This window comes from Tiliqua scincoides, chromosome 11 (genome assembly GCF_035046505.1).
Source record: "Tiliqua scincoides isolate rTilSci1 chromosome 11, rTilSci1.hap2, whole genome shotgun sequence".
NCBI lineage: Eukaryota > Metazoa > Chordata > Lepidosauria > Squamata > Scincidae > Tiliqua > Tiliqua scincoides.
Window position 1 is genome coordinate 9,047,978 of NC_089831.1, and position 25,850 is coordinate 9,073,827.

At 47.1% G+C, this 25,850-nt stretch overlaps 6 pseudogenes; 1 reads left to right on the plus strand and 5 right to left on the minus strand.

Annotated features, from left to right (window-relative positions):
- Positions 1 to 1,111: 1,111 nt before the first annotated feature.
- LOC136662888 (5S ribosomal RNA) lies at positions 1,112 to 1,234 on the minus strand (annotated as a pseudogene).
- A 29-nt stretch (positions 1,235 to 1,263) lies between these two features.
- LOC136662570 (5S ribosomal RNA) lies at positions 1,264 to 1,386 on the minus strand (annotated as a pseudogene).
- A 29-nt stretch (positions 1,387 to 1,415) lies between these two features.
- Positions 1,416 to 1,538, minus strand: LOC136662598 (5S ribosomal RNA; annotated as a pseudogene).
- Positions 1,539 to 1,567: 29 nt separating this feature from the next.
- Positions 1,568 to 1,690, minus strand: LOC136662599 (5S ribosomal RNA; annotated as a pseudogene).
- A 29-nt stretch (positions 1,691 to 1,719) lies between these two features.
- Positions 1,720 to 1,842, minus strand: LOC136662634 (5S ribosomal RNA; annotated as a pseudogene).
- A 23,360-nt stretch (positions 1,843 to 25,202) lies between these two features.
- Positions 25,203 to 25,322, plus strand: LOC136662763 (5S ribosomal RNA; annotated as a pseudogene).
- Positions 25,323 to 25,850: the final 528 nt, after the last annotated feature.

The window sequence follows — 25,850 nt, forward strand, 5'->3', positions numbered from 1 at the left end:
TGACACATTGCATGGGAATAGAAGTGGTTGCGTTTACGGCGTTTGCCAAGGATCAGAAACACAAGGCACATGTTTCCCTTTCTATGGGTCAGAAAGTGCAAACACAAAAGGGCAGTCCCAGCTGTCAGATTTTCTCGTTCTTTCTTCTCCATCCGAGGCAAACAGTAACAAGCTCAATGAGTGTCCCTGAAGTTTCTTTTATATTACAAGCAAATCAAGTGTGGGTTTTTTCCCCCCATTCTTTTTTACCTAAAGGGTAAATTACTAAGAGCCTGATCCTATGCAATATTCCAGTGCTGGGGCCTTGGACCTGTGGGGTGTGTGCTGCATCCTGTGGTGGAGGGGCAGTCACCAGGGCCTTCTCAAGGTGTGAGAACATGTGTTCTCTTATCACAGGGTTGTGTTGTGGCTACACAGGAGCTGGAAAGTTGGATAGGATTGGGCCCTAAATCATCTCCTCCACTGCAAATAAGGTCCAACTTGGGAAAAAAGGTGTGGGGGATTCAGCTTTGGGAATTTCATACACAATGTACTTCCACTTAAGCTAGGACAGTGCAACGGAACTAGGCTTGGGGATTCATAGGAGGGGCAGCCCAATCTTGGATGCCTTGGTGTCCAGGGGTGCAACAGCATCAATATTGTGACTGCTTCATCATGTGGGTTCCAAGGCTGCCGCCAGGGTCTCCTCAAAGCAAGGGAGTGTTTGTTCCCTTACCCTGGGTAACGCAGCCATGGCACCAATTGGTCTCTTCAAATCCGCACCTGCATTTGAGTGGGCGCGGAGCTGAGGAGACCCCTGATGGATCACCCAGCTCGGGAGGGGGTTCGGATACAGCAGCAGAGGTGGCCGCCATTTCCGCTCCCTCTTAGGCCCGATCTTCCCCTCCCTCTGCCCTGTTTGGTCTACTCCCCACCTCCTCCCCTGCCAGAGAAGTCTTACCACCAGCTGGTGCTGGAAGAGCACTGGCCAGATGTTCATGTGGCGCTGAGGCTCAGCAGCTACTGGCGCTGGCCTTGGTGCAGCACTCCCTCCTCCCCTGGTGCCATGCCTTATGCCACATATATGACAATTGTTGGTTGGCAACCTTCAGCCTGGAAAGACTATGGTCTAAGCCTACAGCACCCGGTATTCCCAGGCGGTCTCCCATCCAAGTACTAACCAGGCCTGACCCTGCTTAGCTTCCAAGATCAGACGAGATCGAGAGATAGTGTTCAGTATAGGGAGATGGTTGGCAACCTTCAGTCTCGAAAGACTATGGTCTAAGCCTACAGCACCCGGTATTCCCAGGCGGTCTCCCATCCAAGTACTAACCAGGCCTGACCCTGCTTAGCTTCCGAGATCAGATGAGATCGGGAGATAGTGTTCAGTATAGGGAGATGGTTGGCAACCTTTAGCCTGGAAAGACTATGGTATAAGCCTACAGCACCCGGTATTCCCAGGCGGTCTCCCATCCAAGTACTAACCAGGCCTGACCCTGCTTAGCTTCCGAGATCAGACGAGATCGGGAGATAGTGTTCAGTATAGGGAGATGGTTGGCAACCTTTAGCCTGGAAAGACTATGGTATAAGCCTACAGCACCCGGTATTCCCAGGCGGTCTCCCATCCAAGTACTAACCAGGCCTGACCCTGCTTAGCTTCCGAGATCAGACGAGATCGGGAGATAGTGTTCAGTATAGGGAGATGGTTGGCAACCTTTAGCCTGGAAAGACTATGGTATAAGCCTACAGCACCCGGTATTCCCAGGCGGTCTCCCATCCAAGTACTAACCAGGCCTGACCCTGCTTAGCTTCCGAGATCAGACGAGATCGGGAGATAGTGTTCAGTATAGGGAGATGGTCGGCAACCTTCAGTCTCGAAAGACTATGGTATAAGCCTACAGCCCCTGGTATTCCCAGGCGGTCTCCCATCCAAGTACTAACCAGGCCTGACCCCGCTTAGCTTCTGAGAATCAGACAAGATCAGGCAAGTGCAGGGTAACAGTTGCTGCCTGTTAGAGCCAGTGGTACGTGCATATCACTGACTCTATGAAGTTCAGGATTGGGCTCCAAGTCTGTGTGTACCTTGCCATCCACATCTGTCTGTCTGTCTGTCTTTCTGTCCCATTACACAAATCAGTTCAGACTGTTTCGACACACAGCTGGTTGTATGTTTATTTTAAATATTTTTTAAAATAATACAAAATAAACTTCTATTATAGCTGAGTGCTAAAATGCCCTTATTCCACTGTTTTGAGCTGTTACACACACACACACGTGCACTTTGTAAACATAGATGAGAATTAAAAGGGGTCAAAAGCATGCATTTTGCTTGTACATCTAGTTTGACTCTAAGGGAGGATTTGGTACTCATAATGAACACATTGCCCCTCGTGTTTTAGTAGACCAAACCTTGAGCTTTCCATCGTACGGAAAGAACCCCGACCAATCAACAAACACTCAGAGTTTTGGTGACATTTGCAAAGTTGGAGTAAATATTAATCAGCAGAGCCGACTCCACAATATAAATATTTGATCTAATCTGGATTCTGAGCAGTTTCTGTACTCTGACGGACGCTCCACGTGAGGCCTTTTATATATTTCCCCACCTGGACTTCCTCATTGTTACTCTGCAGATGTCACTGAAGGCTTTTGCGGACTTCTCCATACTATCAAAAGGGATTGTTTTTATTTCCGTCGCTGATACCAGAGGTCTGTGTGTCTCTGTCAGTGTTTATGTTGGAAAGGGCCTGATATTCAACAGACCAAGACCCAACCCTATCCAGCTTTCTAGCACCGGTGCTGCCGTAATGCAACCCCAAGATAAGGAACAAATGTTCCCTTACTTTGAGAAGGCCTCTCTGACTGTCACCATAGGATGCAGTGCATGCCCCATTGGTATGGCTGCCCCAGCACTGGAAAATTGGATAGGATTGGGCCCTAAATCTAGCCATCAGTGTTCGGTGGGCTGTGCGTAAGACCCATAACAATAATATAGGGCAGGAGGTCTGGTCTAGAGGGTAGAGCCTCCATCTGCCTGAAGATAACATCCACAAGGTCGCCAGTTCGAGGCCACCGGCACCGTGCGACCTCGAAGCAGCTGACAAGCTGAAGCCGAGCTATTCCATCTGCTCTGAGCGTGGGAGGATGGAGGCCAGAATGTGAAGCCAGATCGGAATGAAACACCTTGAATGTAGTGGTTCTTGAAAGAAAGAACCTTCTTTCAAATTGTAAAAATCCCTGTTTAATAAGGGATTTAAATAAAAGCCTGCCTATGTAAACCGCCTTGAATAAAGTCTTAAATAAAGACCAAGAAAGGTGGTATATAAATACCTGTTGTTGTTGTTGTTGTTGTTGTTGTTGTTATTATTATTATTATTATTATTATTATTATTATTATTATTATTATTATTATTATTATTATTATAGACACAGACAGAGACACACCAATCCTCATGGAAATACAGGTTGGACCTCAATATCCATGGTGGATCAATTCTGGGACTTTCCCACGAATACCAAAACCTGTGGATAATTAAATCCGCGGGTTGCAGTCCAATAGGGGTTCTGGATGTGACATTTCAGTAAAAATCAGAAGTGCCCTTTAAACACTTTTGGCCTAGAAAGGCTCCCAGACTTGCCCAGAACAAGGTTCTCATTGCATCTGGGAGACTCCGTGAGTCCTTAGCCATGAATTTGGAGTCAAATGCAGGAGTCAAATGCAGGGGGTCAAATGCAGGAGTCCCAAATCTGCAGATAAAGAGGACCACCTGTACTGAAAATCAAAAGGCAAAACTCTGAATTAACAACAAAAAAATTCCACTTAAAATTCCACTTAAAACCACTTAGAAATTCCACTTAAAAATTCACTTAAGGCAAAATTCAAAAGGCAAAACTCTGAATGAACAACAAAAAATTCCACTTAAAATTCCACTTAAAACCACTTAAAAATTCCACTTAAAACTCCACTTAAAAATTCCACTTAAAACCACTTGATTCCACTTAAAACCAATGCCATTTCTATCAGTCAGGGCAGGGGCATGACACATTAGATATGTGACTTATAAGGCCGATCCAAATTGGAGTAGCATTTTTCATTTGCATAACAGTGGTGCCCGTTGACTTAATTTTGCTCTAAGTGCCTCCACTTTGGAAAGTCAAGCATTCATCATTTTTGCAGTGGCGGAAGCTGGCTGGCTGCAAGCATCTCCCGGCAAGGATTCAGCTGTGAGCTGGAGGATGCTAAAAAACACTGTGGTGCGCTACTTGGATACCCTTGGCATGACAATTAACAGATGGAATTGAAGGCCCTCGTGGAACTCTTTCCTTGACAAAGAGTATTTCTTTACTCAGCGTGTAGTTGGTCTGTGGAACTCCTTGCCACAGGATGTGGTGACGGCATCAGGCCTAGACGCCTTTAAAAGGGGATTGGACAAATTTCTGGAGGAAAAATTCCATCATGGGTTAGAAGCCATGATGTGTATGTGCAACCTCCTGATTTTAGACATGGGTCATGTCAGAATGCCAGATGCAAGGGAGGCACCAGGAGACAGCTTGTCTCTTGCTGTCTTGTGTGCTCCCTGGGGCATTTGGTGGGCCACTGTGAGATACAAGAAGCTGGCCTAGATGGGCCATTGGCCTGATCCAGCAGGGCAGTTCTTATGTTCTTAGAGGGCTGTGCTACTTAGCTCCTTGCATAATATGACTGGCCCATCAAAGAGTTCCCTCTTCCATCCTTTTGCTGTGGATACAGAAAGGTTCTGTGCTTTTAACAGAGTCATGTCATCAGTACTATGTATGTATGCATTTATTCATTCATATCGCACTAACCATGTGCATGGCATTTTTCACAGATGGGAATGAAAGCTCCCTGCCCCTAGAGGTTTACAGTTTAGCTACAGACACATGGGAGACAACAGTGTGTGGGGAAGGGGCAAAGGGATGGGAACTAGGGAAATGTGTTTGCCCTGGCCTGTCTTGGAAAACCTGTCCTGGCCTTGTGCTGATTGAACACACGCTCTGTTAGCCCAAGTCCCGGGCCGCTGGGATGGCGGCTGCTGCAACAGCACAAAGGCTGGGGCCTCCAGCCCAATTAGCTAGTGATCCTGGGCACACACCAATAATCTCTGGATCCCGTGAACAAAGCTGGTAAATCGGGGGAGGGGACATTCCCGGATTGGGGAGGGGATTGGGACCAGCCAGGGGGTGTTGAAGGTAGGTTGGGGGCATCTGCTGCATCCAGCATGCTGATCGGGGACCAGGCAGTTCAGGAGAGATCAGACATGACAAACTTAACTTTCTAGCTGCCACCTAGTCCCCGAAGGCACCCCTCAGATCTATGCCAGTTCTTTAGCTGGCATAGCTCTTGAGGAGGCTGCCAGGGGTGTGCCTAGGCTGGGCCATGGTTTTTGGATATGGTGAATGCCAGGGCTGTCATGACCTGCCCCATCCTGCCCCCCCTTCGTGTCCCAATCCACACCCCTCCACATGCAAAACCTCTTCTGTGAAGACTGGCAGGGAGGCTGTCACACCAACGTCCCTTGTGGAATATACCAGCATCCCACAAGGAGATGCAACCTTATGTGGATTTTCCTGGCAGTAAGCTCCTGTACATAGTGCAACTTATTTCTGAGTAAACTTGCATAGGCTTGGGCTGTGAGTTACATCTAGTGTTGCCCTGAAACAGACACCCTGACAGGCAAACAAGTGTTACTCTAGTCCAGGGGTGCCCAAACCCCGGCCCTGGGGCCACTTGTGGCCTCTCAGTGCGGCCCTCAGGGAGCCCCCAGCCACCAATGAGCCTCTGGCCCTCCGGAGATTTGTTGGAGCCCACACTGGCCCGACACAGCTGCTCTCAGTGTGAGGGGGACTGTTTGACCTCTCGCAGGAGCTGTGGGATGAGGGCTCCCTCCACTGCTTGCTGTTTCACGTCTGTGATGCAAAGACACTAGAACGGCTTTACTGTAAGTTTAACATGTGTCAGGATCTGACCTAACATTAAGGTTTTAGCCAACTTCTCAAGGTTTGCAATGGATAGAAGAAAATCTCAGGTGATGGACCAGAAGCAATGGGGGGAAACTTCACTCTCAAGGCACCAAGCACAGCCAGGCCCCTGACCCACCAGGTGCCATCCCTCTAGACCAGGGGTGCCCAAACCACGGCCCTGGGCCGCATGCGGCCCTCAAGGCTTCTCAATGCGGCCCTCAGGGAGCCCCAGTCTTCAATGAGCCTCTGGCCCTCTAGAGATTAGTTGGAGCCTGCACTGGCCCGGCGCAACTGCTCTCAGAACGAGGGCGACTGTTTGACCTCTTGCGTGAGCTGTGGGATGAGGGCTCCCTCCACTGCTTGCTGTTTCACGTCTGTGATGCAGTAGCGGCAGCAAAGGAAAGGCCTTTTACAGGCCTTGAGCTATTGCAAGACCTTCATTCATTCATATAAGTTCATCTTTAATATATTCCTTTTAAATTATGTAAATGATGTGGCCCTCCTGCCAAAAACTTTGGACACCCCTGTTCTAGTCTTAAATCATTTGCTTCTGGGTGAAGGAGGGTTGAGTTCAAAGTTAACCTCCCACCCCCCGCAGTAAGCATGGTTGTGGTGTAGCTGCATGATTCATTGCATCCAGTCTAGGAGATACAAATCATCTTTGGCAGTTTCTTTACTGAGAATAAATAATAACAATAAAATACTCTCCGCCGACTGCACTCAACATGCGTGCTCCGGAATGATTAAAAATCATGCATGCAGGAGCTATAGCCGAGAGATTTTCAGGAGATAAATGAATTAATATGTTGGCTGTGAATTGCATTAGATCCCATTACTTGGGTTAATCAGTGCATTAGTTATGCGCTCCCAGAGGAGTACAGGAAGGTTTGATCATGGGGGGAGGACAGGGGGTTAAAAGAGTTAATGTGTGTACACGTTTGCTCTTTGAGAAGAAAGAAGAAGCCACTGAATGCCCCTAAGGCTGCTTTCATGCATTGCTGTTTTGCTCAGCAGAAGTTAATTTCCATATATTTAGAAAATAAACGTGAATAGCTTCCCCTATCAGTCAACATACAGCTGAGATGGCTTCCTAATCCTCCTGCTCACAGTTGGAAAATCTCTTAGATTGCATTTAATGCATGAAAAAAAACATACCTGTGTGAATTCTCTGTCCCCTCTCCCCCCATAGATGAACCCATTGCAGTAGTTGTTGTCAAACTTTTTAGCACTGGGACCCACTTTTTAGAATGTCAATCTGTCCAGGACCCACCAGAAGTGATGTCATCAACCTGGAAGTGATGGCATGGCTGGACATGACATCATCAAGCAGGAAAAGTTTTAACAACCCCCATGGAACAAAATCAAATGAACGGCCCAATCCTGAGCTGCCCGGCACACGGGGATGTCGCGGCGCTGAAAATGGCTGCCACTGCATCCAGCGTGCCCCAGGTAACCCCCACTGCCTCCTCGGGAGAAGGGTACTTGTGTCCCCTTCCCCCGGGCAAGGTGTGTAGCCCCATAATGGGGCTGCTCAATTCTACGACAACCCAAAGGTCAGCATAGAAGTAAGAGCCTCTGTGTTGGGTGGGCAGCCTGATATGGAGGCTCAGGATCTGGTGAAGCAAATCGGTCCCACCTCCCTCCCACCCACTGCCACTCCCTCCCCCTGGCACGCCTTCTCCTGCCCTCCCTCTGCCTCCCTCCACCCCGGAACGCCTCCTCTCCTCCTCCTTCCACTTCCCCATCTACCTCTCTGCTGCCCGGCAGTCTTCTCAACCTCTGAGCAGCGGATCTCTGGTGCTCCACTGGTGCTAGCCCAGCACCGGCCAGCTCTGGTGCTCCACCAGTGTTGAGGGTCGCAAACGTGCCTTATGTGAAAGTGAAAAATTGATTTAAAAGGAAATCGCCCTACAGGTGGACCACAGCTGCGATACAAGGACATCTGCAAGAGGGATCTGAAGGCCTTAGGAGTGGACCTCAACAGGTGGGAAACCCTGGCCTCTGAGCAGCCCACTTGGAGGCAGGCTGTGCAGCATGGCCTTTCCCAGTTTGAAGAGACACTTAGCCAACCGTCTAAGAGGCACAGAAGGAAGGCCCATAGCCAGGCCAGGGACAGACTGCACTTGCTCCCATTGTGGAAGGGATTGTCACTCCCGAATTGGCCTTTTCAGCCACACTAGATGCTGTTCCAGAACCACCATTCAGAGCGCGATACCAGAGTCTCTCGAGACTGAAGGTTGCCAACAAATGATTTAAAAGAAAGAACCTGCCTAGCCTTCCCAAGCAGTTGCTGATCTGTTTAAAAAAATCCCAAAGGCTGCAATCCTATCCACACTTACCCAGGAGTAAGTAAGCCCCATTGACTAGAATTGTTAAAAGCATATACACAGCATCCTGTTCAAAGTACAGATCTATCGCATTTCCCCAAATGCTGTCACAAACCATGGTAGCATCGAGTCTATGAAAAATAACACATATTGAAATGAATGAGGACCTGAAATTGGCCCACAGCCACAGATTCCGGCCACAGAAATGCGGCTCTACTACAAACTCATTCTGAGCTGTCTGTGACAGCTCCCTCCCACTCACTCCACCAACCCACAGAGTAGATAGAGATGCTCTTTTCCCTCTCACATAACACCAGATCCAGGGGACATCCACAAAAGTTGAGTGTTGGGAGAGTTAGGACAGACAGAAGAAAATATTTCTTTACCCCAGCGTGTAATTAGTTTGTGGAACTCCTTGCCACAGGATATAGCGATGGCATCTTACCTGGATGCCTTTATGAGGGGATTGGACAAATTTCTGGAGGAAAAGTTCATTGCGGATTACAAGTCATAATAGGTACATGCAAGCTCTTGGTTCGAGAGGCAGGCTGCCTCTGATTGCCAGATGCCGAGGAGGGCACCAGGTTGTGCCTGTTGTGTGCTCCCTGGGGCATTTGGTGGGCCACTGTGAGATACAGGAAGCTGGACTAGATGGGCCCTTGGCCTGATCAAGTGGGGCTCTTCTTATGTTCATTCGGTGGCCCTAGGCAAGCTGCTCTCTCTTAGGCTTGGTTTTTAGGTCTGCAATATGGAGATAATGACACATAACCTACAGGTTTTTGGCAAAGATGACGAGAAGCGCTTGTGGACACCAGAAAATTCAGATCTTCAGTATTATTATATGATTGTTATTGCACGACCAACTCAATCCCAAATTGTGGAATTATACTGAAAGCACATTTCTTTTCCAGGTCATCTACAGGGCATGATACATGAAAAAGGCTACAATCCTATCCACACTTTCCTGGAAAAGGCTACAATCCTATCCACCCTTTCCTGGGAGTAAGCCCCATTGACTCTAATGGGACTTACTTCTGAGTAGACAAGGCATAGGATTGGGCTCTAAATCTTTGAACTGTGCCGATGTATCCCATTAACAAACCTGCCCAGTCAGACTAATTACATTGACTCAGCCATGACAAACCCTAAAGTGTAAACAATTGTTGATGAAGCTTTTGCATTATTCATCTGCATCTAATTGTGTTTCTGAAATCCGAGTGTTCGTGTGTTGTGGAACCTGCCTTGCAATGGCGTTCCGCAGGCACAACCACAGAAATGAAGAAGGTGAGGTTATTTTTGCTGTAAAAAAACTATGCAGGCCATAATGACTTCAATAGCAGCAGCGAGTGTGTTTTGACTTACCCTCTTAATGGCCCCAATGGGCATGTGTTTGGCCAAGGAGGGTTGTGAGGCCCTCCCTAGTCTGTTTATAGAGCTGGAATTTTTATTTATTACAGTATTTAAATAGAGTACCACCTTTTTCATAGACTCAAGGCAGTTTACACGGGCAGGCTGACCCCAAAAGGGGGTCAAAAGGGGGGGTCAAACCCCCTTTTTTCAAAAGGGGTTTTTACAAGTGTTATTCTATACAGTGGCGTCACTAAGGCCTTTCCACATGCGCTGCCTCCGACGCATTCTCGGCATCACCTGGCAGGACAAAGTTCCAAACAACACAGTCCTGGTAAGTATTGGCAACCTTCAGTCTCGAAAGACTATGGTATCGCGCTCTGAAAGGTGGTTCTGGCACAGCGTCTAGTGTGGCTGAAAAGGCCAATCCGGGAGTGACAATCCCTTCACACCGGGAGCAAGTGCAGTCTGTCCCTGGTCTGTCTCCCTGGCTATGGGCTTTCCTTCTTTGCCTCTTAGCCTCAGACTGTTGGCCAAGTGTCTCTTCAAACTGGGAAAGGCCATGCTGCACAGCCTGCCTCCAAGCGGGCCGCTCAGAGGCCAGGGTTTCCCACTTGTTGAGGTCCATCCCTAAGGCCTTCAGATCCCTCATTGCAGATGTCCTTGTATCGCAGCTGTGGTCTACCTGTAGGGCGCTTTCCTTGCACGAGTTCTCCATAGAGGAGATCCTTTGGGATCCGGCCATCATCCATTCTCACGACATGACCAAGCCAACGCAGGCGTCTCTGTTTCAGCAGTGAATACATGCTAGGGATTCCAGCACGTTCCAGGACTGTGTTGTTTGGAACTTTGTCCTGCCAGGTGATGCCGAGGATGCGTCGGAGGCAGCGCATGTGGAAAGCGCTCAGTTTCCTCTCCTGTTGTGAGCGAAGAGTCCATGACTCGCTGCAGTACAGAAGTGTACTCAGGACGCAAGCTCTGTAGACCTGGATCTTGGTATGTTCCGTCAGCTTCTTGTTGGACCAGACTCTCTTTTGTGAGTCTGGAAAACGTGGTAGCTGCTTTACCAATGCGCTTGTTTTAGCTCAGTATCGAGAGAATGAGTGTCGGAGATCGTTGAGCCAAGGTACACAAAGTCATGGACAACCTCCAGTTCATGCTCAGAGATTGTAATGCAGGGAGGTGAGTCCACATCCTGAACCATGACCTGTGTTTTCTTCAGGCTGATTGTCAGTCCCAAAATCTTGGCAGGCCTTGCTAAAACGATCCATGAGCTGCTGGAGATCTTTGGCAGAGTGGGTAGTGACAGCTGCATCGTCGGTAAGAGGAAGTCACGCAGACATTTCAGCTGGACTTTGGATTTTGCTCTCAGTCTGGAGAGGTTGAAGAGCTTTCCGTCGTGATCTGGTCCGGAGATAGATGCCTTCTGTTGCAGTTCCAAAGGCCTGCTTCAGCAGGGACAGCGAAGAAAAATCCCAAACAAGGTTGGTGCAAGAACACAGCCCTGCTTCACTCCGCTTTCGGATGTCAAAAGGTCTGATGTGGAGCCATCGAAGACAACAGTGCCCTTCATGTCCTTGTGGAAAGATCTGATGATGCTGAGGAGCCTGGGTGGACATCCAATCTTGGGGAGAATCTTGAAGAGGCCGTCTCTGCTGACCAGGTCGAAAGCCTTTGTGAGATCTGGAACAGTCCTGGAACGTGCTGGAATCCCTAGCATGTATGCACTGCTGAAACAGAGATGCCTGCGTTGGCTCGGTCATGTCGTGGGAATGGATGATGGCCGGATCCAAAGGATCTCCTCTATGGAGAACTCGTGCAAGGAAAGCGCCCTATAGGTAGACCACAGCTGTGATACAAAGGACATCTGCAAGAGGGATCTGAAGGCCTTAGGAGTGGACCTCAACAGGTGGAAACCCTGGCCTCTGAGCGGCCCTGCTTGGAGGCAGGCTGTGCAGCATGGCCTTTCCCAGTTTGAAGAGGACACTTGGCCAACAGTCTGAGGCTAAGAGGCAAAGAAGGAAGGCCCATTAGCCAGGGAGACAGATCAGGGACAGACTGCACTTGCTCCCATTGTGGAAGGGATTGTCACTCCCGGATTGGCCTTTTCAGCCACACTAGATGCTGTTCCAGAACCACCTTTCAGATCGCGATACCATAGTCTTTCGAGACTGAAGGTTGCCAACAAACAAACACTAAGGCCTGTGTCACCCAGTGTGGGAGAGGCCTAGCTGTCACCCCCATGATGTCCCATGAAGTGGATGGGATGAAAGATCTACCTGTGATTGCCCAAAGCCTTGGATATGCCCAGTAGAATCTCTTTGGTCTTCCTCCTGAGTGGCAGATGCCCATGTCATATCACAAACAGCTTCTAGAACACTGCAATCCTGTGTTTATCAAGTCAAAAGTAAGCCCCGTTGAGTTTAATGGAATTTACTCCTAGGTAAGGCGAGTCAGAGAAGGTTTGTAGTCCACATGTTTGTGGAAAAGTGCTAAGCTCCTGTTGCAGTTCGGTGTCAGCTAGTTTTTTTTTTTTTTGCAAATTGACCGGCAACAAAAAGATTTTCATTCACGGTATGAACAATCGTTCACTTGTTAGTTTGTACAAGTGAGCCGAGTGGTGGCCGCTATCCAGGAAAACAGTGCCAGCAAAAAAGATCTCCTCTGGTGGGCTTGGCAGTGGAATTGGTGCATGCCAATCCTACCAGGTGGGCTGGCCATAGCTGTTGTCCCACCTGGTTATAGAAGGGAATGAATCCAGAAAATGATCTGTCCACTTTGCTGTGCCGTCTTCCTGCAATGGTTCAGGGAAACTTTTTCCCCCTATTGAATCTTATACACTGTGGTTTTCCCTAAGGGAAATATATGGAAGGGGTGGGGGAGCAGAGCAAGGGGACCTCAATCACCACAAGGGTTCAGAATAGATTTTGGTTGACAGGGCACTTGTTCAGAATTATGCCTCTGATAAGGACCACCTGCATGCAACTATTTATATCTCTCTCCTCCCCAAACCTTGGCTAATTATGGCCATATGTTTTCAAGGGCAGATTTTTAGAAGCATAGCAGCTGTTAGAGATTATAAAATAAGTTCCACTACAAGGGAGCAGTTAGGAAGGCCATCCTCTGTGGGGCAACTTCAAAGAGATGGGAAAAGAAGGCCTTGTCTTTCACGGACATCTCTTTGTCATGGGATCTGGGACTTGAACAAAGCTGGGACCCAACCTCATGAACTACGCAGCAGGGCTGCTGATGGACTCATTAATCATTGCATCAATCAGCTTCTGTTTTGATTAATTAACAGCCCAGCCCTACCTGACGACCCCCTGTCGATGCAGCCATGCAACCGTTCTGTTCTGGATCAGGACCGTTCTGGTGGCCTTACATTCCCCTTCACCTGACCTTTGAGACGGAACTGAGCCACAGTTGCCTACTTGTGAGTAAATGCACACGCATGGCTCAGATTCACTTTACGTAGGTCTCAATACATTTTCCTCGTCAGCTAGCAGCTTGTCGGTTTTGATTTCACAAGGCATCAGCAGGTGAGTGGATTGCAACACACAGTTTGGAAAACATGAAACTAGGGAAATGCTTTAATTGGTGGGACTGAGATTAAGGATGCATTTGTGTATTGTTTGAAGGTATTTTGGGACTCCTAACTTACTGGTTGACAGTCTTTGTGGTTTTGAGCCGGATAGAGAGGCTATAACTGTGTTCGTTCTTCTGGACCTCTCGGCAGAGGACTTGACTGCTAAGCAAACTTGAGTCTTGGCGTCACTAATTTTAGAAATCCAACCTTGGCCGTGACTTCCCCAAAAATCCCCTTTGCTTCAGAATTGTGTGGGAACAATTTTATTTTTTAGCAATTCAAGCACATTTCCCTCCGTTCTTGGCACTTCCTGTCTCAGGATGGTCTGGGGACCATCACGTCTGGGATTACTCTGCTTCCCATGGTTGAGTAGTAACAATGTCAGTCTTCTCACTTGCCTTTCGAATGGCTTCTGACTTTTGGAAATCAAACTGATTCACACAACAACTTCTGGGACTTATTTTTCTCTCCAAATCGACTTTTTTTTTTTTTTTTAATCAAGACTAATGGATTTGGTTTGGGAAAGAACGCTTTTTGATCTGTTCCTGCTATACGATGCTGCTATGTGATGAGTAAGCTCCTGCTGGAACTTTGCCACTCATTTAATTGCTCTTGGAATGGCTGCTGAATGTACTCTTCGTGTTGTGTGCTGAAAGAGGCAAGGTTCCACAAGGCCTCAGGTTGAGACGGGCAATGTGAGCGAACCATGGGAATAGTTTCAGTTTTGCAGCAGAAGTTTGTATGAGTGCTTGTGATCTCTTTAGGGATCTGAACTAGTCCTGGAATCAAATGGATTAGAAACTATTTGCACCCAGTTGTGCTTGGTCCGTGGCCAATTGGGATTTTGTGTACTGGGGTTTTCCAGTGACTTGTTAGCAACAAATAGTTGAATTATTAGGAAAAAAAGCATGTTTTCTGCAGATGTTCTCACTTATGCAAAAATAGCCACAATATGGGTTTTTGTATCACCAGCCATAATTTGCTATTAAATTACTGCTAGATGATCCAGAATTAATTTATTCCTGGTTCACCAGGGCAACTTAAAATAGACTAAGGGCCCTGTCCTATCCAGGGCTGATGCAGCCATGCCGATGGTGTGAGTCTGCTGTATCCTACAGTGGGAGGGGCAGTCATAGAGGCCTCCTCAAGGAAAGGGAATGTTTGTTCCCTTACATCAGGGCTGCATTGTGGCTGCAGCAATGCTGGAAAGTTGGATAAGATTGGATGCTAGGAGCCCAATCCTATTATTCCCCGCTGGTGCAGCAGCACCAAAATGGCTACTGCTTCATTCTGTGGGTTGTGGGGGGAGTTGTGGAAGTCTTGTTCCCTTACTCAGGTTTAACAATTGCTCCTTAGGAGTAAGCCTCTGAAGTGAAGGGGCGGGGGTCTACTCAAACCCATGCTAACTAAATAGCTGGCACTGATCTGCATGAATTGGGATCAGGGAAAGGAGTTAGGATTCAGCAGCCATCAAAGCTGCTGAACCTGCCTCTTCCTGGACCCAAACTACACACCCCCTGCCCCTGTCACCACCTTGTAGCTACCATAACTCACTATAGCCTCATTTGTGAAGCCCAAGGTGCTGCTGTGACATTGTCCTGGGCACTAGGAGCCATGGGAAATGATTCCCATGGTACCCTATGAAGACTGATGTCTTAGTAGGGTACCATGGGAAGCGTTTCCCATAGCTCCTAGTGCCCAGGACAATGTCATAGGACACCCTGGCTGTCACAAAGGATATGGTATGAGGCTTCCCCAAAGCTGTTAGTGCCAGGTAAGTTTGGGGGAAAGGGAAAACAGGGAAAGAGGGGTGCCAATTGTTTATTCTTACGATAATAGCAATAACCATTATATAGAATGCAGGCATGTGCATTATGTTGTCCAGCTGAGGAAAAAGGTCTTTTACTTTTTAAGGGGTTACTAGTGAAATTTACATTCCAAATGCTCATTGAATGATCCACTTCTTGGAAAACTTCGCATTTGGCTCCCAACCTTACTGAGCCTAGACGATTGGGATGGACGCAGCCAAATACTGCGTAGTTGAGGGGAAAAAGGAGGGGGGAGCACCGTGCGCTGCCTGATAATATTCCTGTGGAAACCGAACTATAGTTCTCCAAGCGGGATCATGGAATGACTCTTGCTCCACATTTTAAGTCCTGCTCTGCAGATTGAGAGAGTCTGTAGGATGGGCTAGGAAGGGCTCTTTGTTGTTGTTTCTAACATAAGAACATAAGAACAGCCCCACTGGATCAGGCCACAGGCCCATCTAGTCCAGCTTCCTGTATCTCACAGCGGCTCGCCAAATGCCCCAGGGAGCACACCAGATAACAAGAAGACCTGCAAGGCATTCTGGGAATTGTAGTTAAGAACATAAGAACAGCCCCACTGGATCAGGCCATAGGCCTGTATCTCACTGTATCCTGTATCTCACAGCGGCCCACCAAATGCCCCAGGGACCATGCCAAGAAAACACTGGAGAAGTGAAAGTACAGGCATCTCCTGTATCCACCGGGGATAAGCTCCCTGCCCCCCACAGAGAAGGAAACCACAGGTGTCCAGCCCTGGGTGGGATGCCTGCCACCCCAAGGATGTCAGGCTCAATGGGGTCCATGGGTGGTCATGGCTGTCAGGCAAAGGAGGGCGTCTCCCCCTTTGCAGGTCCAGAGCAATAAACCTCTGACAGGCCATGGGGGGAGAGGTTGCTTCACTGTTATACTTTTCCCTGCTTATGGCTCCTTGTAGGCTCACAGGCCAGCCAGCATCCTCACCACCACTGACCTTCATCCCATGTCTGCTCCTGCCTTACAAAGACTTTGCCGTCCCCCCCTTCTGGACTGGCTCTCCCTCCCTCCCTGGTATGATAAAGTCAGTTTCAAGATCCTGCCCCCTTTCTCCACCTTGGTGCCTCTATCTCTCCTTGTACCCTGCCTGCATTGCCTTTGCTCTCGAAAGCCGTGGCTCCAGCCACAGCTGTTTTGCGATGCTCAGCCTCTCCAAGCAGTGGTCAAGTTACAGGGGCTCTGCAGACTCATTGGAGTGGCCACCAGCTGGAAGGAGAATTGCTTTCCCTGGCTGCCTCCAACCAGATGGGTGCCCGGCTGGAACTCAGGCAACAGATAAAGGGGACTTATAAATAGCGGTTCAAAAATCCACTCATGATGGAAATGACTTCGGACCTAATCCTACCCAACTTTCCAGCACTGGTGCAGCCACAATGCAACCCAGAGGTAAGGGAACAAATGTTCCCTTACCTTGAGGAGGCCTCTGTGTCTGCCTCCCCACCAAAGGATGCAGTACATGCCCCACTGGCACAGCTGCACCGGCCCTGGAAAACTGGATAGAATTGGGCCCTTATCTGCTTGTCAATCAATCAATCAATCAATCAATCAATCAATCAATCAATCAATCAATCAATCAATCAATCAAACAAACCTTTATTAGGCATAAAAATTAACACATAATATCTCTAAACAATCCAATATATAAATATATGTTAAAAAGTGAATAAAGATAAAGGTTAAAACACAACAATTTACTTGCACGGTAACTCCAGGTTGGTTAGGACCAACAGATTAGCCCTCTTCAGGTTACTCAGGTGTAAAAATTTCGCAACTGGAAGGGTCACGAGTTTAGAATCTCCCGCCAACAAAAATTGTAGGCAAACATTCTCAGAAAGACCTTTTTTAGTTCTTAATGGGGGAAGATATTGGTCTCTAGGCACTTGATTGCTAACACAGTGCAAAACAATGTGTAAAAGAGAGTCTACCTCTCTAAGGCCACAGTTACAGACTCGTTCTTCCTTCGGGGCTTATCTGCTTGTGTTTTCAGCCTTCCTGGCTCTTGCTGGCTCTCTGACTGCAAAATGAAAGCAGGACCCACTCACAGGTAGCGAGGCAGAGGTTTGAAAAGAACGCAATGCCGATCATAGACTTTGAAGAGCTTAGCGTTGCGTTCTTTGCATCCCTCTGTCTCACTTCCCATGAGTGTTTCCTGCCTCCATTTTGTAGTCAGCAAAGAGGCAACGAAACCCAGGAACAGCAAGCAGATAAGCCATGTGCTTGATGGGGGACGCAATGGGGGATTTTTGAACCACGGATAATTGAAACTGTGGATACTGGTTCTGCGGATATGGGGGGATGCCTGTATCTTATGGGGCAGCATAGGATTGGATTATCTGATACAAGTACCATTTGGGGGACATAAAAAAAGAACATAACCATTTATGTGTCTCTTTCCTTGCGCCCCCCCAAACCACCCCTCCAACCTAAAGGACTTAACCGAACGACATACCCTTTCAAAATTCATTAAATCGGCTTTTGTCTTCTGACTCCTCTTCACTGGTGACTGCCAGTTTCATACATATGGAATGTTCCAGAATTAAATGCCAACAAAACTGTAATTTCAGAAAATTCTCCCGAAGGGTTACACTTGCCAGATCCTTGGACACATTGTCCTAGAGCCATAACAATTCATCCATCTCAATAGACATGCCCAGATTTCCCCCCAGAGAATACAGCAGTTGGAAATATTCTCTTTAATATCTATTTACTGCTGGATTGACAGTAATGGAAATTGAAACCCTTTTCTTTCTTTCTTTCTTTCTTTCTTTCTTTCTTTCTTTCTTTCTTTCTTTCTTTCTTTCTTTCTTTCTTGGAAAAAAAACAAAGGGCAGGCGGGTGGGCGGGTGAGCAGGCAAAGAACAAACCTTCATTTTCCATTTGTTATGGCTCTTTTTTCTGCCAGCTAAATTTTAAAACAAAATGGCAGGAGACAAATGAAAAGCACAGAGGAGACCATTAAGTATTTTGCAGGAACAAAAAATGGCAAAAGTAAAGGGGGAAAAGTCTAATTCAAGTGTCAGAATGTTCCTCTGTTACTCAGGTATACTTTATTTTAAAGTATAACTTTATTCTCCATATACTTTTTTGGGGGGGGGAGGGGGGTGGAGAATGATGGAGAGGAACAGATTTAAACATCACACAGAGTTTATCTGGTGGTCCCTGAAATGATCCCTTGCATAATGTAATACCTGCGCTTATCTCAAATGAGCAGCCTCCAGGCTTGTCTAAACAATCAATGAATGCATTGCTTAAGTGTATTGGCCCCTTTGCTGGATAGTTATTCTGGGATGGAAAGACAGTCCCATTGTGTATCGGTTATCACGTAGCTCTCCACTGTACACCGTTATTAATATCTTTCTATCCTTTCTGATCAGGGAAAAATTGTTGCTTGTTCTCCTTTGTTCCTTTCCCATCAGCAAACCTCCAGACATCTTCCATTAACAATCCCTGGCAAATTACCTAGCATCCTTAAGTGCCCTGCTGAGGTCTGAGTTGCTGCTAGACTTTCAAAGGTAAGATGGATTTCCTGTTTTGTTTCTTGGGGTAATTAATTGTCCAAAGCTGAAGAACTTATGAAGATCCCTGCAGGATCAGAGCAAAGGACCGTAAGCTCCAGCATCCTGTTGGAAAAAGCTATGCTAAGAACATAAGAAGAGCCCTGCTAGATCAAACCAAGAGCCCATCTAGCCCAGCTTCCTGTGACCCACCAGATGCACGCAAATTTGTCCACAGTGTCCTCTCTCTCCAATAGAGCCCCTCTTCTTAGGTGCCTACTTCTCCAGTTTATCCCAGTTTCCACTTCCCTTCCTCTGTTGTCTCCCCTGTGTGTCAGTGAGCTTCACATCATTCATTATAATTAATCAATCCCACGCGATTAATGTCTACACACACAGATCATGGTACGGCTATAGTAGGAGTACCACCAGGAAACCCTCAGTCATACAGGAAGACCTGAGGGCATAATGAGTGAACAGGGGTGTAATTTTGCCTTCTTCCAAGACTGCCACAGTTCACAAGTACAGGACCCTCCTGTATCTGTGAACCCCGGTATCCATGATCTGGTTCACTGTGGTTCTCCTTACTCTGGCACCATGTGTGTCTTCCTTTTACCAAACACTATAAGTTAGCAAGCTTATAGGAAGACAAGCAGGTAGGTAGCCAAATGCTAGAGAAGACTAAATGAATGTTAACAGGAAGCAGGTTTGTTCAACCTTATGCACAATAGCTAAACACACACAGGTTTGTTTGGGGAAAAGGTTTAGGCATGTGTGTGATGACATTCTCAACCTTTTAGTACATTTGAGCAACAGGGCAGGAGGCCAGAAGGGTCAAAGAAAATGTTTTAGCAAGAGGGGCAGTGCTCACCTTTATTTCTAAGCCGAAGAGCCAACATTTGCCTGTAGACAGTTTCCGTGGTCATGTGGCCAACATGACTAGATGCCTAAGCGCATGGAACGCCATTACCTTCCCACCGAGGTGGTACCTATTTATCTACTTGCATTTTTACATGCTTTTGAACTACTAGGTTGGCAGGACCCGGACAAGCGATGGGTGCTCACCCTGTCACACAGATTCAAACCGCCAACCTTGGGGCCAACAGGCTCGTCGGCTCAGCGGTTTAGCCCACCGCGTTCCCGTCTAACCCTGTGCATTGCACTTACTCAAACCCAGTTGAACAAATTGCAGCAATGCTTTATCTGTGACAGCCGCTCATGAGTGGATGAAATTGCCTACCTTGATTACAATAACAGATGAACGCTTTTTTACTTTCTTTGGCTGATTTGTTCACAGATGGGCAACTGCTGGGGAATGAAGGCTGGCCTCATCTGTTTAGGAATTGAGGATCCAATTTGATTTAGGTTGGTCTCAATGAAAAACCAATGAGAAGGAGAACACTTCTGGATGACACAGGAGAAGCTCATGCCATTCTTCACTTGCTGCCCTTGGGGACATTTTTTCCTGAGACAATTGGATTGCAGCTCAGTGTGCTGAGCTGACCCATTGATATAAATTTCTCTCACCATGTCCACATGGTCTCCAAACAGGAGTGATAGACCAAGGGCCATTTTTTAGACAATAAGGTCAGACTTAGGTTGACAATTGTCCGACTCAAGAGAAAGGGAGACAACAAGGTGGATATATATCAACATAAGAACATCCCTGCTGAACCAGGCCAAAGACCCATTTCATCCAGTATCTTGTTTCTCACAATGACCAGATGACTGCAAGGAAGCCCACAACCAGTAAACAAAATGACAGTGGCATCACTAAGGGGGTGCAGGCCACACCAGGTGACCCGGGCAGGTGGGGTGACACCACCACTGGCCAAATTTTTTAAAATCTTGGTAATTTCAAATAACACTATAATGTTATATGTCAATCAATGTGTAATTCCATGCAGAATGCAATGAAACAAACCGTGTTGAAATATCTCTGTCCTATCAAAAGCTACAGCCACAAAACCAGCAGGGCGGAGCAATGACTGTTCTGCTTGTACCCAAGTGGTGCTTGACTGCTAACGTCTGATGATCAATTCACGCAAACCATTAAAGAGGTTGCTTTGCTGTCAGGAATACATCCAGATGACGCATTTTGCATGCTCAGAAAGTGCTGTGCCATAGCAAAAATGGCAGCAAGCCATCAGACGGCGGGGATTTAAAGCAGTTCAGATGGCATTCTGAAATGTGTGAGTGAATAAAAATGTTTTCGCCAAGCATCAAATTTACAAAATATTTTATCTGGCAAACACCCCCAAGGGAGTACATTTCAAAGTCGAGGTGCGATGACTAAAAAGGCCCTCTGTCACCACCCACCTAAACTCAGATGATGAGGGAACTCAGAGGAGAACTCAGAACTGGTTGATAATCGCCTCTTGGTCAAGCGAACCATCTACCCCAGGAGACTCCAAACCCTGGCCTGGGGGCCAGATGCGGCCTGTGGCAAGCCTCTATATGGCCCACGGCCAGCCTCTGATCCCCTGAGAACCTCTGACCCAGGACCCAGTTGACCAAACACAACCAGAGTTCTGCTTGTGTGTGTGTGTGTGTGGGGGGGGGGGGAATGGGGTCCATTTAAGTGTGTGCTTTATTTTTTTGGCTGTGTTGGTGCTTGGAAAAACCCTGGACATTTGAGCCCATTTATTCATTCATCTAAGTTCCATCTCTAATGTATCTATTTAAATTTTTTATTTAATTTTTTTTTTCTGGTCCTTGACGTTGTGCCAGATATTTGATGCGGCCAAAAAGTTTAGAGACTCCTGATCTTCCCAAAGAGCCTCTATTTTATCTAACCTCAATTTGTGACACCCCCCCTTCATGCAGTCCATTACATACTGAAAGCCCAATCCAGTACATGCATCTATGCGCATATGAGGAGAGTGGGTGCAGGCACATGTTAAATTCCAGTTTCCCCTTGGACTATCATGCTCCCTGAGCTAATGGTGATGTAAATTCATGAGATACATTTTCATTCCCAGCCCTACTTTCCTGCTCATGTTTTTGGGCTGAATAATAACTGGGAGAGGCTCCTTTGTTAAGCAATCCATCTCAGATTCTTCACCCCTTCGGCACCTCTGAACATTCCACCTCACTTTTATTCTCCTTTGATGGATGGAGTAACTTTGCAACATCTTATCCTTGGGCAACAGGATAAGGAGCTGAGAAGGAGCTGGGCACTGTCCATGCTTTTGTGGGAGTCTCCGTAGGAGAGGAGGATAATTATGGAACATCATACATGTTTTTGATAACAGCAAGAGGAGATATGACAGAAAGGGCTTATTAAACTTGTCTGTGTAATTGATGGTCGTAAATGCTTGTGCAACAACAGCAAGAAAAGGACATGGGGGGGGGGGGGGAGGTAGAAAATTCCTTAAGATGAATTTGTAGGAATGGGCAGTCTGATCTCAGATTTGTGGGGATGTGGGGGTCACTTGCATCCTGTTCCTGGCAAAGCACTCCCATCCTTGAGCTCTCGTTTATTCCACTGTATTGACTCAGGAAGCCACAAATGTATTTATGTCAATCTCTAATCTTCATTTCTCAGACTCCAGTGAGTAAGCATGAGCTATAAAAAGGACACAAAACCCAACAAGATAAAATCTCTAATGCATATGTAGAATAACTCACAGGAGAGTTTGCTAACTGCTAAAAATCAGTCAGAGGGATGCACTTTTTATTAGAGCTATGCGTTTCAATTAATGGATTGGTGCAGGGGTGGGCAAACCCTAGACCATGGGTCATTTGTGGCCCTCAGGGACCCCCAATCTGGCCCGCAGGGAGCCCCCGGTCTCCCATGAGCCTCTGACCTGTCAGAGACTGTTGGATCCCATGCTGGCCTATGACTGCTTATGTCTCCTTGTTTGCCTGGCTTGGTCTGATATGTATATTTTCACTGTGCAAGAGGCATGTGGCAAACAGTTTCATAGTTCTCATGTGGTTCTAGATGCCTGTATTATAGTTCTCATGTGTATTATAAATAAGCTTAGTAAAATTCATTCATTCATTCATATAAGTTCCATGTCTAATGTATTCATTGATGCAAATTTATTCACATTTGAAATATAAATTAATTCTTTTGTTCCCACAGTGTCAGAGAGATGATGTGGCCTTCCTGTCAACATGCTTACTCACCCCTGAATCACTGGTGCAATTAAATGTTAGCTGAACTTTGACTTGTGGATTACAATCTGGTCTCCGCTGTATATGCTTATGTATATGATTTATATCTTGCTCTACCCCATGGGTTCAAAGTGACTTGCAACAGTTCCCCCCCCCCCAACACATTAATAGTCCTATCCCCAAGGGTCTCACAGTCTAAAATGGGAATCACAATGGAACTGATTGGGCTAGCAGGAAAAGTCCCCAGTCGCCAATTATACGAGGTGAATGGCGATAACGAAGGTGACTTATATACTATACTTTTCAACAAACAAAACGTTGGCAAAATGGCTCGGCTGGCAAACCCAATGGGCAGTTTCTTATTTTTCTATGTAAACCGCTTTGTAAACTTCTTGGCTGAAAAATAGTATAACATATTCTTAACAAGGTCACATTCAGTTGCTTTTCTAAGTAGCTGGATGTGGGTGAGGAGGTGGGGTGTGGTGGCGTTTGGGCTTGGGCCGCATTTGGGTTCAGACCAGGCCTGCTCACTATTCCTCCCCCCTCCCAGGGCTGATCCAAGAACTCCAGGTGCTCAAGAAAGCACGCCAAGTGCTGCCCCCTTTATCTGATAATGCCCCAGGCTCTGCTCAACTCACTCCCCATTTTTCTAGCTCTGCACTCCCCGCCCCTCCACATTTTCTCTCCCTCTCTTCCGTTTCTTCTTCTTCTTAGCTGGGGAGCAGGTTGACCTCTCAACCAATATGCTGCTGTAAATCTGGGATCCGTGTGTCATTCATGACACATGTCCACTCTTGGCGATGGCTGACAATATTTCTAGCCTTGTCAATGGTCAATCGCTGGTCTTCTAGATCTTCCTCAATGTGTCTGAGCCACATTTTCTTTGGAGTTGCCTGTTGAACCAAGGAGGTTGGTCTCTCCACAGGAGCTTGCCTGGCAGCTGACTGGTGTTCATTCTGCAGATGTGACCGAACCTTTGCAGTCTGTGTTGTGGGATTTGCTCTTCGACCAATGATTGATGATCACACCTTATCCGAATTGTCTCGTTACGATGCTGATCACAAAGAGAGACCCCCAGGGTCTGTCCCAAACCAGTACATTTGGAAGTTCTTCAGCATGTTCATGTATGGTTTGAGCAAAATGCATGTTTCCAATCCATTTGGGACAGTGGTTCCCAAACGTTTTTGAATAGTGGCTGCCTTGACTTCCTGGGCCACTGGCTGTGGCTCCCCATTAGGGCTACAATTCTGTACATTGTATAGGGTGGTGGGTTTTTCACAAGGATTCTGTGGCTCCTCTGACTGGTTTCCGTGGCTCCCAAGGAGACCACGGCTCACAGTTTGGGAACCACTGATTTAGGAGACTTGGAAAGAGGAAGAGTGTTCACAAGAGTGTTTGGAAGAGGCAAATTTTGGTCTTGATTGAGACATTGACCTTTTCTAATCCAAAGAACAGGAGGAGAAAGAGCAGCAGTGGAGGCAGGTACGCAAACTGAGATGTCCGTCCCCCCCAAAAGATTGCTCCTTGAAGTGACCTCTGCAATAGACCTGATGGATGGGCCGACCCTGTCTCTTTCAATCATCCCTGGCTTTTCACCGGTACAGCAGTTGTATGCTTTGTGTTGGCAATCACAATTTAATTCAATTCAAGTGCACTTTGGATGTCAAAGTGCTGAATCACAGCATTTGGCTATAAATCAATACATTCTTTTAACAGTGTCAACCTAAGCCTACAAATTTCTGAAACGCAGTTAAAGGCTTTTGAAAAATTCAGATGCCATAAAGCTTCAGAGTTATCTAGCAGCTTGGATCCCCCCTAGGACGAGGCTGGAGAATCAACGACGTAACACTCTGAGATGTGGACAGCCTCGGCATTAAAGGCTTACTGAAGATTAAGTTGTATGTACAAGGGGAGAAAATAGGCAAGGGTGCAGAGAAGATTGGGAAGAACCCAATCCAAATTCCAATTGCAAGCAAGAAGGATATGTGTGTGTGTGTGTGTGTGTGTGTGTGTGTGTGTGTGTGTACTTTGGCAGGGGATTTCTGGGGTTTAATTTTAATGGGACAATTTATGTGCAGTTGAACTGATTAGAGTTGCCATGATCTAAGGACTGAAGATTGTTTGAAAACACACTCTGCCCTCCTACAGTTCCATAACTTAGTGGTAAAATTACTCGGGGGGGGGGGAGGAATTGCTTGACGCTACAATCCTATCATACGTTCCTCTGAGTAAGCCTCGTTGAATACAACCGGGCTTACTTTTATGTAGGCATGCATATTATTTTGCTGCAAGGTGGCTTCGGTGTTTGAACCAGGCTGCTGGGGGTTCCTGGGGCAAAAAAGAGCAGTAGGGCTTGCCTTACCACCTGACAGCCCTCTGAAAATATGTGCAGTTCCAAGTAGAGCTGCTTTTTGCAGCTTAAACTGTGTTATAATCACCCCCTTTCCCTGTATCTGCGGGTGGTACATTCCAAGACCGACCACAGATGCCTGAAACCTCAGATAGTCGCAAACCGTATATATTGTACTGCAGCAACTGTTACCCTGCACATGCCCAATCTCATCTGATCTTGGAAGTTAGGCAGGGTCAGGCCTGGTTAGTACTTGGATGGGAGACCGCCTGGGAATACCAGGTGCTGTAGGCTTACACCATAGTCTTTCCAGACTGGAGGTTGCCAACCATCTCCCTATACTGAACACTATCTCCCGATCTTGTCTGATCTCGGAAGCTAAGCAGGGTCAGGCCTGGTTAGTACTTGGATGGGAGATCGCCTGGGAATACCGGGTGCTGTAGGCTTATACCATAGTCTTTCCAGACTGAGGGTTGCCATCCAACCATATATTGTACTGTATTTGCAGATTCCAGGCTATAAGATGTAGAGGCGGCCTGCCTGGGTGATGGGCTGGTTCGCTGTTCCTGTGTTGGTAGCTACCAAAGCATCTCCAGATGGAGTGACCAGGTGAGACACTGAGAGAAGCAGGCAGGGAAAAGTGGCAAGCTTCCTCTGCTCTACCTCAGCATGGCCTTCATGGAGTTCCTCATGTGCAACTTAAAGAAGCACTTCCACTTCCCTCAATATGTTGCAAGGATTATTTCAGGAGAGCTCAAAATGCGGAGCTGCCTTGCTCAAACGTTCGTGAGCGAAATTCAGGCAAGCACGAATGTGCCCGCA